A 16,821-nucleotide genomic window follows, 5' to 3' on the forward strand; every position below is an offset into this window, starting at 1 on the left:
CACGGTGCATACTCACACCTTGGGGCTGATAGTTTACTATTATCATATATTGATCTTTCATTGGAATAATATTGTGATTATAAAGATAAGTTTGAGCAATAAAATTATGTTGCTCAAACTTTGCAAACTTGCTTTTTGTTTTGGTTTGAAATATGTGCAGTGCTTTGTCTTATGTAAAGCATACTAGTTGAATACAGTTAATTGCATTTTCATTAATTTGTTTGCAATTTTATTGTGATTTTGACATCAATATGGGAAAGTATCATTTCTAATATTGTGATACTGGAATATATTGGCCAGCCCTAGTTAAAGCCTACCTACATTAAATTGCTGTTTCATACCAACTGCAGGACTTCGATTCACCTGTGAAATGCCACTGAAATAGATTCAAATTGACAGTTTTTTTTCTACCAAAATACTGCAGACGCAAAATGGGTGCAAATGGGAACATTCTGTTATAACTGTGCCACCTGTTACTTAGTTTCAGTGGCTTGTCATAATAAATGGAGATGTGTTGCCAATAAACATTGACTATTGGCCAGAACTATCCATTTTCACTGGCAGACAAATTCAGAAATGGCATCTTTAATAAACTCTGCAAGCGCATGTTATTGAATAAACAAGTAGTCAGTTTTCTTAAGAGTGACTTATTGCTGTTTTATTATAGTGGAATTTGATTTCCTATATAGGGGAAGCTGTGCTGTGTGTTTAACAACTCCTTTATCAAACTAAACAATAAAATAAAATGTTTTATTATCAATTACATGAAAAGCAAATTGAGAGCTTGCAGCGGCATGTTTTTCTCTATTGTAGCTCTGTGACCTCATGTTAGGTGAGTGAATATTTTCTGAGGGCTGTGAAGCTATTTATATGCCTTCTGACGTTCTTAAGTGTGTGTGCATATGCATGTAGTCATGTGACCTCTGGTTTTAAGGTGTATGTTCATGTGTTCAATCAGCTATGTTCTGTATGAACTATGTTTAACTGTGTATTTGCACTGAAGGCTGCCACAGTGGGACAGTTGCTACTGGTTCAGGGGAGATGAAGCAGGACAGTCGATAACAGTCCATGTTGGACCCTTATGGAGTCTGAGGAGACTCATTAGAGAGTTGGCAGCCTCTACAAGGCAGTGGAGTGTCATCACCCAGGGAGCTGGACTCCCCTCGCCACCTGATTATTAACAGCCATGTTTACACTGGAACCACTGGAGGTGAAGAGACCAAAAACACACCGTACATCTTCAGTTTTCCAAAGTTCGGTCTTTGGCTAACTAATCTGGAAGTCTCTCAATATACAAGAGACACCTGGCCAAATGGCAGCAAAAATAGATAACATGGATAGGGTTGTGTTCCTGAAACCATTTACATTTTGGATCCAAGCTAAAATACAATTCTCAGAATTAATCTTTTATCTTCATTCTGTATTTACTAGCAAAGTGTAATGTATAAAACATCCAGGTTACCATTTAGCTAAAAAAACAGATATGCAATATATCTGGAAGAACAAGAGTAATTGAACGTACTGAGGATCTGAATGTTTTATTGCCATGTTTTAGTTATGAAATATGGCATTTATTATGTATAACTCTTGTTGTTAAAAGTTATTTAAAGCTAAAACTACATACACTTGATGAGGAATTGGAGAAGATATGGATTTGGTTAGTAGATTTGATACTTGATTCAGATTTGATCAAACACTATTGAATCCCAACCCTAAGACCTGAGAGACATGGAACAGTTAGTAAAACAGTTACATTCCTCATGAAGCATTTCACAAAATTCACATAACATAATCCAAACTTGTCACATGCACCACATAAACTGGTACAGGAACTGTTCTTATAGAAGGTATAAAATTAGTAATTGTATGATCTAAATTAGAAAATTGATTGGAGAATAAGTTAACAAGACTAATGCATCAATGCATTAGTCATCAATTGCTGCCCCTAGCACCAATAATAAACTCTACGCTGCAGTGCGTCAACAAGAAGACATAGTTGTTACCTGGATGTAACTCCAGTTCTATGAGTGCAGTGCAGGACAACGAAATGCTGTGGGTGATTTGTCTATTGTAGTTGTCTATTTTTTATTAATAACTTGAAAAATTAATAATCTGAGCAATGAGATTATGTTACGAAAGCAGCAGATCAACCAGCAATTAATAAATTTTTGCCATAGGCACAATTGAAATTGTAAAAATACAGTGAAAAGCAAGCAATAAACTGATAAATAATGTCTGTAGTTGGGCCAACATTATATTGAAGTACAAAACCGCTTTTACTCTGGAAAAAAGGCATTTTTTTCAGGGGTGGCAAGGTAGAAAATAGGACAGTGGCATGAAATGGCGTGAGGCAATGTGTCGATGAGTGCTGGCATGCACCTAGCCACCACCAGTGTGGGGTTGTATGAAAATAATAGGGGCGGCTGTTTTGACACACGCCGTTTGGCAGTGGTGCATTTTAGCCTTAAGAATCTCCCAGCATTCAGTGCCACAATTCAGCCGTACTCGAAAAATTGGTTTGATACACAGCCCTACTCATTTCTAGTGCTTAATTTGCAAATAAAGAGATCCCACAGGCTCACAAGAAGCCTTTTCATGTAATTTTCATGACTGTGTGCTTATGCTTGGCTGCTGTCCAAGAGATGGGAGTATCATTAAGCTTAATTAGAGTTTGATTTTCCAAACTACTTAAACATGATCTCAATAAACTTTCAGCAAAATATCTTGCATCATGGGACATTAGGCGCTGTGAAGGGAGCCAACAGCACCAGATGTGACCAGTTCTTACAGTCAACCTCAGCACTGGTTGAGGCTCAGAGATCCAGACGGAGCAGAAATCTCCAGCAACACTGAGCTACTGCACTGCTTACATGCAACCACTGTAAAATGACGTTTTTGTTTTTTTCATTTGTCTTCCTGTGACTTTCTGAAACCTGATATTTAAATGTAACTCTATTAACAACAAACTTGAAAGTCCCACATGTCACATCAGTCTTTGAACATGGCATAATAAAACCATAATCATCTAATGACAAAAACAAATAAGTCAACACCAAAATCTAGCTCCACTGCCTGCTGGGCTGAGAGCTTTTTGAGATATTCTGATCATCTTTCCACTTATTTAACAGAAGTAAAAATCAAAATATGGACAATCTTGGCCCTCTTGCGGATGTTCCACCATGATTTCTCACTCATTAAGTCTTGTTATGTATCTGCACCGCTGCTCATCACCGTGACGACTAATAATGTTGTAATTAAGAGGACAGGACAGAGGAAACATGTCAGTCATACCGATGATTAGCGAGGTAAAGTGTGTCATATGCTGCTCTGCAGGTGGATGTCTGTGTGTGCGTGTACATGTGTGATAGATGGAGAATGCCTGCAAGGGGGGAAAGAGATAGACCAAGAAAAGAAGAGTGAAAGGAAGAAAGCAGAAGTTAAAAAGACGGAAGTAAAATGCAGTGACGGCGGTGGCAGAAAATGAAGTAGGTGTGTCCGACTGAACCCTACCCCTCTGTAACACAGGCATTAGGATGGGCGGCAGGTGGGAGGCAGGTCTAGGGAGAGATCAATGCAATTTGCAAAGTGCTTTCCACACAATTTCTGCATCTGGATTGTCTCCAGGCACATGATACACACACACACACATATATACACACTCAGACCGTACACAACCTGGCTGTACTGCTAGCTCCACATTTTTCACTCTAGAAGAGTCACAGCCAATGTGCAAATGACAGAGCAGGAGAGAAATTACTGAACATGGTGGAAAGATTCTGCTCATGTTAATGCTAGAATATGGAATACACTATATGGTATACAGCCACCAGAACTAAGTACATGGACACCCAACATTATACCTATATGTGACCTATATGTGTTCAACAAAACCATGAGAATCTGGCTGCTGGTATTTGCTCCAGGTCAGCCATTAGGGAGGTCCAGGACTGACAGCCAGTACAGCCTGGATCACAGTTGGTGTTCCTGTTCATCCCAAAGATGTCTGACATGGTTAAACAGGGCTCTGTGCAGACCAGTCTAGTTCTTCCACAGCAAACTGGAGTAACCATAACTTTATGGAGCTCATACACAGGGTTAGGGTCATGTTGAAACAGGAGATGGGCCTCCCCAAACAATTAGAAAATATTGGGAGTGTACTGATGTCTAAAATATATTTCTCTTTAGTGGAAATAAGGGAGTAAGGATAAGCTCAAACCATGAAAGTCAGCTCTAGACCAAAAGTAAATGGCCATATACTGTAGATAAAGTATAATCAGCCAGTATAGAGAGAACACTCTTGACAGTGCCAGTCTTACTTACTGATGATATTTCTCAGAAGCAGGTGAGAAAATTCTATATTTTTTAATAATGTCATTAAAACTTCCTATGTCTTACCTATCCTATTCTGGCCAATTAGTATTATGCAAGCAGGGAGTTGGAGGAATCAGCCTCTCTTTCCCCCTCCCCTCGAGATCTCATTACTGTGTGATGGAGACAGTGTTGGCCAATCGACCTGTTCCTTCACAGGATTCAATATGTGGAAAAAAAATTCTCTTTGTTTAACATGGAGATGGGAGTCACTCATGTTGTGTGGTACAAAAAGGGTGGTAAAACCATAATAAAAACAACAATGAACTATAATACTAGTACACTAATGGTACCCTTTGCTGCACGAATGAACAGCAATGCTACAGTAAATAATATTGTAGCTGTAGACTTGAGACATGGATAAAAATTGCCATTTTTTTTCTGAATCAGATTGTTACTCAGAACTAAGCCGGACAAAGCCAGCTGGTTAGTGCACTTGGTAATCACATGCGTATGGCTACAAATTATACTCCGTACCTGCCCAGTTCCTAGCTCCTAGCAGGCCTGCAGCTGGCCCATGCCTCCCTGCTGTGACCGGGATGATTGCAGGGGCACATAAAGAGTGGCCTCCATCTCAAGAGCCAATTTTACTGCTATTGATCGTCTGGGCTGACTTGGAAGTGAGACAAAATGAGGGGTTAGGAGTCTTTCTATTTCTACCTTTACTTACTCTTTCTTCCTGCTCCCCCTTTTGTATTGCAATTCCCTTGGGGGAGAAAAAAGGCTTCCATTATGTCATCTCCCTCAGAGCACAATAAATGGGCCACAATAGTTCAATCAGAGCAAGGCATAAGATTATATATCGGCATTGTTCCCGCTGCCAGCCTAATGATCAGCAGCCTATTACAGAGCCTTTGTCGACTGCAGAATGAGTGAGCTAATCTTGTTAATGGTCCGTTTCATTCCCTAGGACTGGTTTGTATAGACAAAGGGGTTTTAAATAGAGAGGATTTGAGTAGCGAGTCTAAACAGCAGCGCAGAGGACAAAGGCATTGACTCGTGCTTTTCTCATCTTGCTATCAGAGCTAATCACAGAGGAACCATGTTGCAAGCAGCTAACAGTGAACAGTGAAACCCAGGGTAATGTATTCTGAGAGATGGAGGGAGGGGGGGGATGTTTGCTGCAGGGAGGGGAAAAGAGAAGTGTGGGGGGGGTGGGGAAGGGGGGGTTTGTTGGATTCAGCCTTCATTTCCCCTACAAGTCTGAAGCATTTAATTTTCTGTTTACATAATTATTGCTCCCCTTCATCTCTTTTTGATAGGAACAACACATTTAGCGGTTTCTCTGCTGTGTAGTTCTGTGCTAGAGGGCATAGTGTTTTACAACATTTAATTGGGTGAAAACCACACTATCTGAAGCTATGATTAATTGCAAATGTGGAAAAAAAAACATAGGAAGAGAAAAAAAAAAAAAAAAAAAACACTGCTTGTTTTTGAAGCTTTGTAGCAATTATCATTTGAGGCAATTATTTTTAGTCTGTGCCCCACTGCTTGACGTAGCTGCTGTATAGCAAAGAGAAAAAATCCTCTCTTGGGTTCAGCTCTATCACACTCACTCTTCTAATGTATTTTAATGCGCCGGGCGGAAATCTAGCATGCTGTCCTATTTCTATCTGATCCATGGTGAGGTTTTTCTGTCTCGTGTAAGTGATACTCCACAGGATTAAATATGTGAGAATAATTCTCTTTGTTTAACATGGAGATGCTAGTCACTGATGCTGTGTGGCACAAAGAGGATGACAAAAAAACCCATAATATGAACAATGAACTACCCTTTGCTGCACAAATGAACAGCGAAGCTAAAGTAAATAATGTTGTAGCTGTAGACTCGAGACAAAATTAGAACATGAGACTTAACTTGGACTTTACTTGAGTCTAACTTGAGAGTATGTGAGCTGGTGCATGAAAATAAATAAATAAATAAAAGAAATAAGAGAGCAACAGAAAGGCCTTACATAACAGAACAGCTTGTATATTTAAAACCTGTCTGATGACTCGTGTTTCTTGCCCCATCTGACTTCAGTGACGTTCCCAGATCTCAGTAATTAAATCGGTGAGTGAAGTGTGATTATTACTGATATAAATGAGATATAATCAGCTCTGCTATTAATATTACAATTGTTTTCTGAGTCTTTGGGGAGACAATATGAAGAAAACAGTCTTCACATGTATGGTATGTATGTATATGACAGTTTGACAGCTTCTTAGGAGGGGCTAGCGGAGCTCAGTGGGGAACGTGCTTGAAGACTACTCTCACTGAGTCAGAATGCACTCTTATCATCCAGAGTATGTCAAGTTGTGCATCTTATCAGTGTTTTATGGTTTTATTGCCCTTCTGGCACTCTCTCTCTCTCTCTCTATCTCTCTCTCTCTCTCCATGTGTATCCTCTGCTGGTGTTTCTTCATAGCTTGAGGGTGAATGTGTGACAGGAGGAGGTGTAAGAGGTCAGAAAAGTAGAAACATAGCCTCATGCACAGCAGCAAATAGTTGAATGTAGGAAAACATGGATTGAATCTACATGTGATCACTAATCAAAGATTATATAAGTGTGAACATGTGTTGAGAGATTTTTTTTCCTTCTCAAATTGTTTCATTTGGAGGATTTTCAAAGGTCTGAAAAGGTGAAGACTGTCCAGCGTTTCACAAGGAGTCGGGCAAGGATGTGGCAGCCACCACGTCTGATTGTAAGACACCATTGATTTCAACCAACAAGACGTATATAAGAAGCTACCTAGCTAGCTATTGAGATGTGTCAGTAATTGTCATATGGGATTATATCACTTAAAATGCTCCTTTCTAGAGTTGGAGGACAATTTGACAAATGGGAAGTGAAAGAGTTGCATCAGTTATTCAAAAGACTAATTATGTGCATTAAAATTTTATCAGTGAAGTATGCTTTGCCACCAAACCCCATTGTTTGTTCTGGAAATACCGCATTGTGATGTCATACAATTTACATTTGGAAAATTCTGCAGTCACCCTTAGATGTTTTCTATATGTATATTTGGGTTAATGTTTAAATCAAAATCAACAGGTTGTAAGTATAATTCATTGTGAATTATACTATATTATAATATTATATTATAATTCACAATGAGCAAACCACATTTGCAGATATTACACCTACTGTGTCGTTACACCCAGCCTTTCTTTCTTATATTCAGAATATTTAAAGTATCAGTTTTTCACACGTGTTTGCAGATAGCAACGGGTTATTGGTTATCAGCACTTCACAGCGTTTCTTTTGCGCTGCCTTTAAAGACAAAAAGTGGGTCATAACTTATTCATATATGATTTGACAAATACATAAAAGAAAATATTCATTAGGTGAAAGTGTAAACTCAGTGTCAAAATAGGTACAAACAGTTTATGTGAACATATTGCTCCTCACTATGAATATTATAACACGTATCACAGACTGAAAAAGAAATTGAACTGATGAGAAATTCCATCAGTTTCAGTGTTGGGCGGCAATCTGCTCCCATTTTCAAGTAATTTCATTGCTTCAGGGTAGACTCTTGACTTAAGTCTTAATATGCTTTAAGTGAATGAAACATAATATACAGGCATTTCACATTTTTTTTATTATATTTGCCTTAATAGGTACAAGTGTGGATATGTGTTTAGATGATAAATAATGCATTACTTTATCCGGTGATGAAGTTGTACTTACAGTATCACATGTTAGCTGAATTTCTCTAGATGCCTTCTCCCCTGTCTAATCAACTGAAAATTCAAAGAAAACAAATTTTGCTCAGTACCAAACGTGTTACCAGCATCTTTCACTGAATTTTATTTGCAACCTGCACTAATAGCATAAAGAAATTCACCTGCTACAAAGCTGAGGTGTTAAAAAAAAAAAAAAAGTCTGTTTTCAAACACAGCACAACTGTCGACTGAGACTGAAAAACACAAAGCCAAGAGGCTCTGGGCTCCAAAACACTTTAGTTCAGATCCGTGGGCCCTGACTGATTTATGGCAGGCTGCAGGCTCTGCACATACACACACACACACAAACACACATAAATAACGGATAAACAAGTAGAGGAAGTACTTGACTAAGAAAACGCCTTGAAAACTTAAGCTGGTGTAGTCCAATAAGGTTTCCCCACAGCTATGCTTGGCATATTACTTTATTACTTTACAGGTGATCCATTAGTAATTACTTATTACTCCTAAAATTGTAGTAAAACTTGTATTTCTCACCTTGTAAGGAGAGTATTCATATCTCTCAAGACTCAAATTAGATTTAAGTAACAAAAATTGACAGCTGTGAGACTGGGACTACTTGTCATTTGACTACCTAAAGACTTGAACTGAAACATTCAAGTATCCTTACCTGGTAAAATCCTTAGAAAATGAAAATAAATAAATTCTCTACTGCCTCTACATTGAAAGGACTTGATCTCAGCTATGACGAAAAAATACTAGAAACCGCTTTTAAAGGTCATTAAACAGTCAGCATTCAACTCACAATGTCATCTGAAGACTGTGTCCTTTCTCCAAAAGGCTTCTCTGCCTATCTTTACCCTTCAATGGCATCTTTTTCAGAGTTTTTTCTGACAGACAGTGACACCGCTGTAAGCTTGAGCAGCATTTCCTCCGCTACACAGCCTGACACAGTCTCTTTTATTTCCCCCTGTGTTACCCTGTGTACCTGTTAAGCCAGAGTTGAATCATTCTCACTATCATTAGTAACAGGGCGCTGTTCTTCCGCCACCAGCTCGATGTCAGCGTATTTCTGATCGCTGGAGTGTAACGCAGTGGACCGCTGCTTCTGACTTGGACACAACTTGTAGTTTACAACGATATTCTTATTGTTAGAATGCCAGTATTTCTCTCTTACCAAAACATCCAACCCCCTGTGCTTTCCTGTATTACATTTCTACTCTTACGGCTCACAGGTGCAGGAAGCAATATGCTGAAGGAAAAAATGCTTTCTGTGATAGATTTTCTCAAAGTTTTGAATTCAATCAATAAAGGTTTGAATTGTAGCATAAATCTGATAATATTTTAAGTGTGACACAGTAAAAAAAACAACAGTAATGGGTTACATTACTACAGTACTGAGATAAGTAATGTGATTACTACCAGCTAATCAATGATCCCAGCCCCCCACTACTGACCTGATGGACAGAGAGACAGAGATATGAATCATATTTCATTTTATAAATTTGTGTACGAGTTGTTATTGACCTGTTGTTGTTATTGTAATATTGTCCAGGTGGCTTTCAGTCAGAATATGATCTATAGACCCATTTATTATTTCTGCTCTCATATCAGTAAAGAACATTTGAACAAAGACAGACAGACAGAGGGAGAGAGACAGTACTTCATCACTGATGATAGGATCAGCCATATATAGCTCAATGATGTGTGTGTGTGTGTGTGTGTGTGTGTGTGTGTGTGTGTGTGTGTGTGTGTGTGTGTGTGTGTGTGTGTGTGTGTGTGTGTGTGTGTTGTGGTGGTGGGGTGGGGTGAGATGTTTGTGTGCATACACCTATGTGTGTTCATTATAATCTGATACCAGGGTTTAGATTTCATGGGCTAATTAGTGCAAAGTTTCTACCGAGCAGAAAATTTGGAGGGCCAGGCACACACACACACACACACAGATAGAGAGAGAGAGAGAGAGAGTGAGAGACACCATTTTTGTTTACTGTGTTGGTTAATTAGCACTGAACAAAAATTACTGCTGAGGCTGGGGAGAATGTCATTAGTTTTGCAAGTATTTGGTCATAAACCAAAGTATCGGACAGGCTGAAATTTGTCCTGATGGTTTTACTCGATGTAAAGCCAGAGGATCACTGGAGTTATGTGCATACATCATGAACTATGAACACCTGTACAAATGTTTGTGCCAATTCATCTAGAAGTTGTGAGATATATTTCACCGGACGATTGAAAATTTTGACCCACTGGTAGATGAAAAGTGAGAGGATCACAAAAGTCACCAGGATTCATCATTCATTCAGACCAAACGGACAGACCGATATCGCCATTCCTAGAGCTCTACCGCTAGCATGGTTAAACAGGTTCAATCAGGGGTCACAGAGATTGAAACACAGGTTAGTGTGTTGAGAAACTGAAGGAAGTGCAGCAGCAGCCATCTCCTGAGAGGATGCTGTGACAGTTTCTGTTCCCTTTACCTTCCTGTAATACCAGCTGCTGCTCCGCCTGATGGGACTTCCACCTGCATGAGACTCACAAAAACACACACGTATACACGTATCCAAACTTTGCATCCTCAGCTTCTTTTAATGCAGATTTCTCAGCTGTCACTTCCATCATCTCCCTCTCTTTTTTTTCCCTCTTATCGTGCATATATTTCCCTCTTCTCACCCTTTCATCCATCCTTTGTTTCTTTGTTTCTCGCTGTCTGTCAGAACGACAGTGACAGGTCTAGTAATTATTCATATTTTAAGGCTTTTTTGCTGCTATTTATGGTCAGTATCTACCGCATGACTTAGTATGGAGACACAAATAGATTTTAAAAGATTTGGCTGTCATTCCTATCAGATATCAGTAAAGTCTATTGCCGCAGGTCACCACAGGTTACATGATTACATTTTATGCACCATTGTCCTTATTGACAAGTTGTTAAAGGTTGTAAAATCTATGGTTTGGCTGTGTTAAGGCCCCTTTACACTGTGTTTTTTGGCTGTCTGAGATGAAAGTTGACAATCATGAGAGAAGTGCGGTAAAATCTTCGGTCGTCAATCCAAAGCAGTGGTCTTCGATTACACTGTGAGATGTGTCCACTGACAACCGATTTGGAGCTTTAGCAACCAAAGACATTAAATTTAAGACCAATTTCTCACATTCTGATTGCTGCTACAACACATATCTACAAACAAACCAATCAGAATATGGCATGAAATACGCTGCCTGTTCTGTAAATGCAGTTTTTTGTATAAAGTTTAGGAGGACTACATCATTTCTCCTGAATACATCTATGACACACAAAAAGTTTGTGTAACTTTACTCATTTTAAAAACATAAGATCGGCACATATGGTTGACGTGAGCTGATGATACGCTATTTACGCTATAGCACAACAATTCACCACGGATTCAGCATACAATCTGACATGCCTCAAATTGATTGTACAGTCTGACACAGACTGTGACCGAGAATTTATTATAAGTGTCTGGCGCAATGTGACATGCAATAAACTTACACAATCATTGTTGTTGCACAGTCTAAAGGTGTCTTATCCAAACCATTTATTGGGGAGTGAAAATAACAGTATGAAATCTACCAAGAAAACACTGCAAACTGCATTTACGTGTGTGATGAGTGTGGTAGGTCAACGCACGAAGTAGCTCTGCAAAATCTTTATGGCAACTGACAGTTTTCCCCTCGTTTGCTTACAAATCCATATGATCATGTGATGAGTTAAGTTTTAAATTGTGTCAAGTGGTGTCACTTCATTCCAGTATCTGTACAATAAACTCTGTAACTAGAGGGAGAGGCCAATTTGAATGTAATGAAAACCCAAAGGAAAACAAATACCACTCTGGACCGACAAGTGACATCTTTCCAACACAATTTTCCTCTTGAAATCAAATTCACATCATGGCTTGATGTGATGCATATGCCTCCTCCAGATTCCAGGCAGCATGGGTCATGGGTAATTCCAGCACTACATCATGCCTCTCAGCAGCAAACTTCATCTCATCAGTGGAACAGCAGAGGTTGGTGAAAACAGTGGTGTCAGCTGAGTACCTGTGTGTGTCTCGGTAATGGATTCAGATAGAGGGAGCCGCTCGTCCCGCGCAGCCCTCGGTTATGAAAGCTCCTCACATCTAGCTGCCAAGGGCGTCCCTGCTCCTCCCCCCTCGCCGCTCTGATAGGTTCATGCCCCCACGACTCTTCCACAGATGAAAATAGATAAAATCATCCAGACGTGATGTGAGCAGCCAGTTAATGTTTGCCACACGCTGATTCGTTTAGGAAAGAAGCAGTGAGATGAATATTTTTATTTTTATTTATTTATTTTTTTATTCATGTGTTATTTAGCGATTGATTTTATTTATTTATTTATTTTGCTTAAAATATACCAAATACTCAAAACTCTGCTGACAAAAAGAATTGTCCTGGCTCAGGGTTATTTTGTTTTTATTTATTCACATGTGTCCTGCCAGATCTTCTCTTTGTAAACTTATAGTCTCCAAACTTTTTATTTTGGTTCAACACACCAACACCTAGCAACCATATCAAAGCAAGATTATATTCTCTATCTGTGTTTTTCTTGTAAACTCAAAGAATCTGACACAAGTTTAAACTAAAGTAAGTATAAGTACACAGTAAGTACGTTTATTGACTCCGATATAACAATAAAATAAAACTTTAAACCTGCAATAAGTGATTTATGGACACTTGTGGGCAGCGGAAACAAGCTGTGAGCACAACAGTGACATATCATCTCTTAAGTTCATGTGTTGGGCTTGTTAGCAAAAAGTTCCTTATTTACACATTCTGCTGCTACGGAGCAACACTGTCATCCATCTGGACTTGTCCAATATTCACCCTCCTTCTACTGTAGCTTTGTTTTGCTTTTCAGCAAATATCTGTAGCTGCTGAACACTGTACACTGTGCTCAGCTGCTAGTTGTTATCTTTTCTATCTGTCTGCTGTTTGGAGTAGGTGTATGAGCGTTTTCTTAGCTGCTACCTCTATGACTGGGGTTTGGTTGAGTTTAGGCAATTAAAACTACTTAATTAGGGTTAGGAAAAGATTGCCATCATGGTTAAAACAAAATAATATTGACAGGATGCAAACCATGGTCACAAATGTCAAAATTGAACACTTCCCTCTAATTCTCCACAAACTCCCTTGTAAAAGGTTTTGCGATGTTACACTAATATATAGACGACATTAGTCATTATTTGCAAAACGACAAGAGGTTGCTTTCCCAAAGAAACATAAAGAAAGATCCTATTTTGTGAGTTGAGGATAGTGCATATTGTAGTGAGCAGTGCCACATATGTTTTTCAGGTAGTATACTACTCCATCTTTGTAGTTCAGTGACTGACTTGTGTGATGACAGGCAGAAGTCTGTACATGCAGTTCTCAAAATCATCGTCATTGTGGGATTCACGTTCAACTCAGGGTTTTAGTTCATGTCTGGTAGCTGCTTCCTTCCTTTGCTTGTACCCTTTGCAGCCTCTCTTCTTGGTTAGTACTGATACAATCTGTCAACTCTATCACTTGAACCAGGTCTGAGTTCAAGTAGTGATTTGAGTACATAACCCAACAGGTAATCATACATATGAAGGCAAGTATGAGCAAAAGCTAAAGCATTAGCGAGGCAAATTAAGTTAAACAACAAAATGCATCTTTTGTAACTTCCCTGTGAAACGACACAGAAGTGTTTTCTGATTTACTGCCCATATCAACAGGATGATATCAGTGTTCTGTGCCTTCCAGGGGAATGATCATGGTTGTGGTTAAAAGAAACAAATGTTGACTGTCAGAATGAAACGGGAGGCAAACATTCGACTCCAATGTTGAACCTCCTCCCTCTGCAGTCTTTGTGGATCTATAACAACGTTACATTACTTCCTCTTTTGTTCCTGACAGATATGGATCATAATTCTTACATCCACTAGAGGGCTTTGTCACTTGAAAGTAGATATATTTCACTTTTGGGGCATTTGTTTTTCTAGGGAGAACAGTCTCTTTAAGGCAATCTCTGTCTTGTGGATATTTATTAAAGTGTGATTTTGGATTAGGATTATAGAACTTGCTTTTAAAAGATCAGTCTAGCTCTCTAGACAGCAATCCTCTGATTTTAAAATGGCATTAAGCAGGGCTGTGTGATAACGGATAGCTTATGAACAAAAAGTAGTTGTAATATGCTGCCTAATATAGTACTTTGAAGGCTTTTAAAGTGAAAGCAAGAATCTCAGAGGGCCATTTAAACACTGACAGCTGTTTTACATCTAGAAAATGTGGCACAGAAAAAATAGGGTTGCCAGTTTGCTCGCGTTTTCCAGTCTCCCTGTCTAACATAAACTAATGGCACCTCGGTGTTAGCTCAGTCTTCTGCTGTCATCTGGTTATGGAGGCAACATTTCAAACTGTCTCTCTGCCACAGCTATAGGTGCAATGAATTATGCTCACTGTAATTCACTGCGAGGCTGATATGAGTACTCATGCATATTAGCATCGAACTAAATGCAAAAATAAAAGTTTATTTTGCAGAATTATGTTGCACAAGTATTAATATTAACATTTAATGCATTATCAGTGAGTCATTTTCAGTGAGTCATCTATAATGGCACCTAAGGTATATCTCACATAAGGCAAAGTGATTAAAGAGTAATTGAAGAGAGACACAGTTACAGTTTTCAATTAAATACATTTAAATAACTCTATCAGTAACCCAGCAACAATAACAGTTACTGGAACAGCTTAGAGTGGCCTTTGATAGAAGTAAAAACATCATTTAAGAAAACTATAAAGGTAAAAAAAAAAAAATATGTCGCCAGGAATCCAAGGAATAGTTGTGTACAGTAACTTTTATTGGAAATCCACATGGGTCTAAAAGCTGATCACTCGCTTGTAGCACTCCCACTCTTCATCCATGAGCAGTTTGAAATGTGTGGAGGTTCGCTCCGGAGTGAGAAATCTCCGCAAGCACCTGGTTGGAATTAATTGTCGTGTCAGCGGTATTGATCAACCACCCTTTCAACCCTCTGCAGATACATTATGGCAGTAAAAATCTTCCTTAATGCGTCTTTAATCCATGCCGACAGTCTTGCCAGAGTCCTTATTGTCTTGTAAGTGCGGTCATTATCTGTGATGTTCGGTAAATGCCCAACAGAGAGTACAGCCAAGGGTGAACTGCCTCTACCCTGATGCATAACAAAGTGAGGCATTTGTATGAGTAAATGGGTTGGCTTAAATTCTTTTTTTAAGCTGAGTTTCTGGCCCGCTCAGCTCTTCCATGCAGGCTGACGAGAAAGTCTACCTCTGCATTTAAGCCTGCTGTTGTGAATTCATTAGCAGGGAAGCTAGGTAGATATTATACAGCTACACTGCAGAGAGAGAGACAAGGAGGAGCCCTCTTTCTTCCCCTGAGATCAGGTTTTTGGGTGAGAAATATGGAGAGTAAGACTGAGTTTAGTGTCCATTATCTACGTAGATACCCCTCTGTTCCTCTGTCAGAACTGATGGTGTGTTCAGGAGCGCTCTGTGATGTGTTTTATTATACACTCTCCGCCCTCCTCCTGATATCAGCAGCTGTTTGAAGACATGTTTAAATTTCAAGAGCTGCATTAATGGATTTTCGGTCGCTAGTGGGCAGGGAAACTGCAAAACAAGCTGACAGAAGCACAACCCTGACATATTATCACTGTATAGTTCTAATGGTTAACTTCTTAGCTAACAGTTGCCTATTCACCAGCGCCTGAGGAAACTATCTGTCCCTTTAGCTGCTAAATATTCAATATTCTTTGTTACTATCTCTGTCTGGCTGTCATCTTGTGCTGGGCAGGTTTGAAGGGAAAAAAACTGCAAAACTAAAAAGTGCAACCTGCTGCTGGAGATGGGGTTGATGATGGGGTTGGGTCCATGTTTACACACTATGGAAATGTCCATCCATCCAACCCAAACTGACTCTGACCTCCATTACAACTGTCATTGTCTTCAGAACCAGCTGTCCTTCAGCAGTACAAACAGTGACCAGCCAAACTGTCTTTACCAGGGTGATTAATATCACAAATACCACCAAAGCTATTTTACGTTGTGTAATTATGTATTCACAGTGAAACTGAAAAGCCCATAGTCAAACTAGAGGCCTTTTTAAATTGCTGTACTCATTTGAAATCTGGAAAGTAGGAGACTTATGTGATATTATTGGCTTCCTATGGACATTGTGCTTTATTGGGCATGCAAGACAAAACAAAATTAGTCTTGAAGTGTAAAAACAGACAATGTCTCTCAGATTGATATAGTACATTTGTAGAGATAGAAGTGTATCTGTTCAGTTTGTGATCTTTTTTTTTTCTTTTTTTTTTATATTATCTGAAAACAGAATGGACCATGGGTCAATAGCATAATCTTCTTTTGGTCAGCTACAGTACATAGTCACACCTGTAATCCATCCTCCCATACATAATGTCCATTTGCAAACATAAAATACATGGGTATTGCACGTGAGCAAAAAAAGAAAAGGAAACAGAACAAAACGAAAATAAACTTCCTTTAATTGTGCAAGAAAACAGTTATTGAAACAAAACTAATACTAAAAGTAGTTGACCTAGAAGGGGTTGTTATGGGATGGGAATCTGAGGCGCATCTATTCTATGACATGGTAAATGACAAATGTCTTAAAATGCTCATTCATTTGCACTGCTAGACTGCTTGAATACAGTAAATGTGCCATGAAACCAAAACAATGGGCTAAAAGAGGCTGAGTTGGGTGATATTCTCAGATGGTTAAC

General features: G+C 39.0%; 1 protein-coding gene across 1 annotated transcript in view; it reads left to right on the top strand.

Moving 5' to 3' along the window:
• LOC137168899 (protein kinase C-binding protein NELL1-like) overlaps nucleotides 1-16,821 on the top strand; it is a 280,046-nt gene that overhangs the window by 212,484 nt on the left and 50,741 nt on the right. The gene's annotated exons all lie outside the window — the stretch shown is intronic.

This window comes from Thunnus thynnus, chromosome 1 (genome assembly GCF_963924715.1).
Source record: "Thunnus thynnus chromosome 1, fThuThy2.1, whole genome shotgun sequence".
Classification (NCBI taxonomy): Eukaryota; Metazoa; Chordata; class Actinopteri; order Scombriformes; family Scombridae; genus Thunnus; species Thunnus thynnus.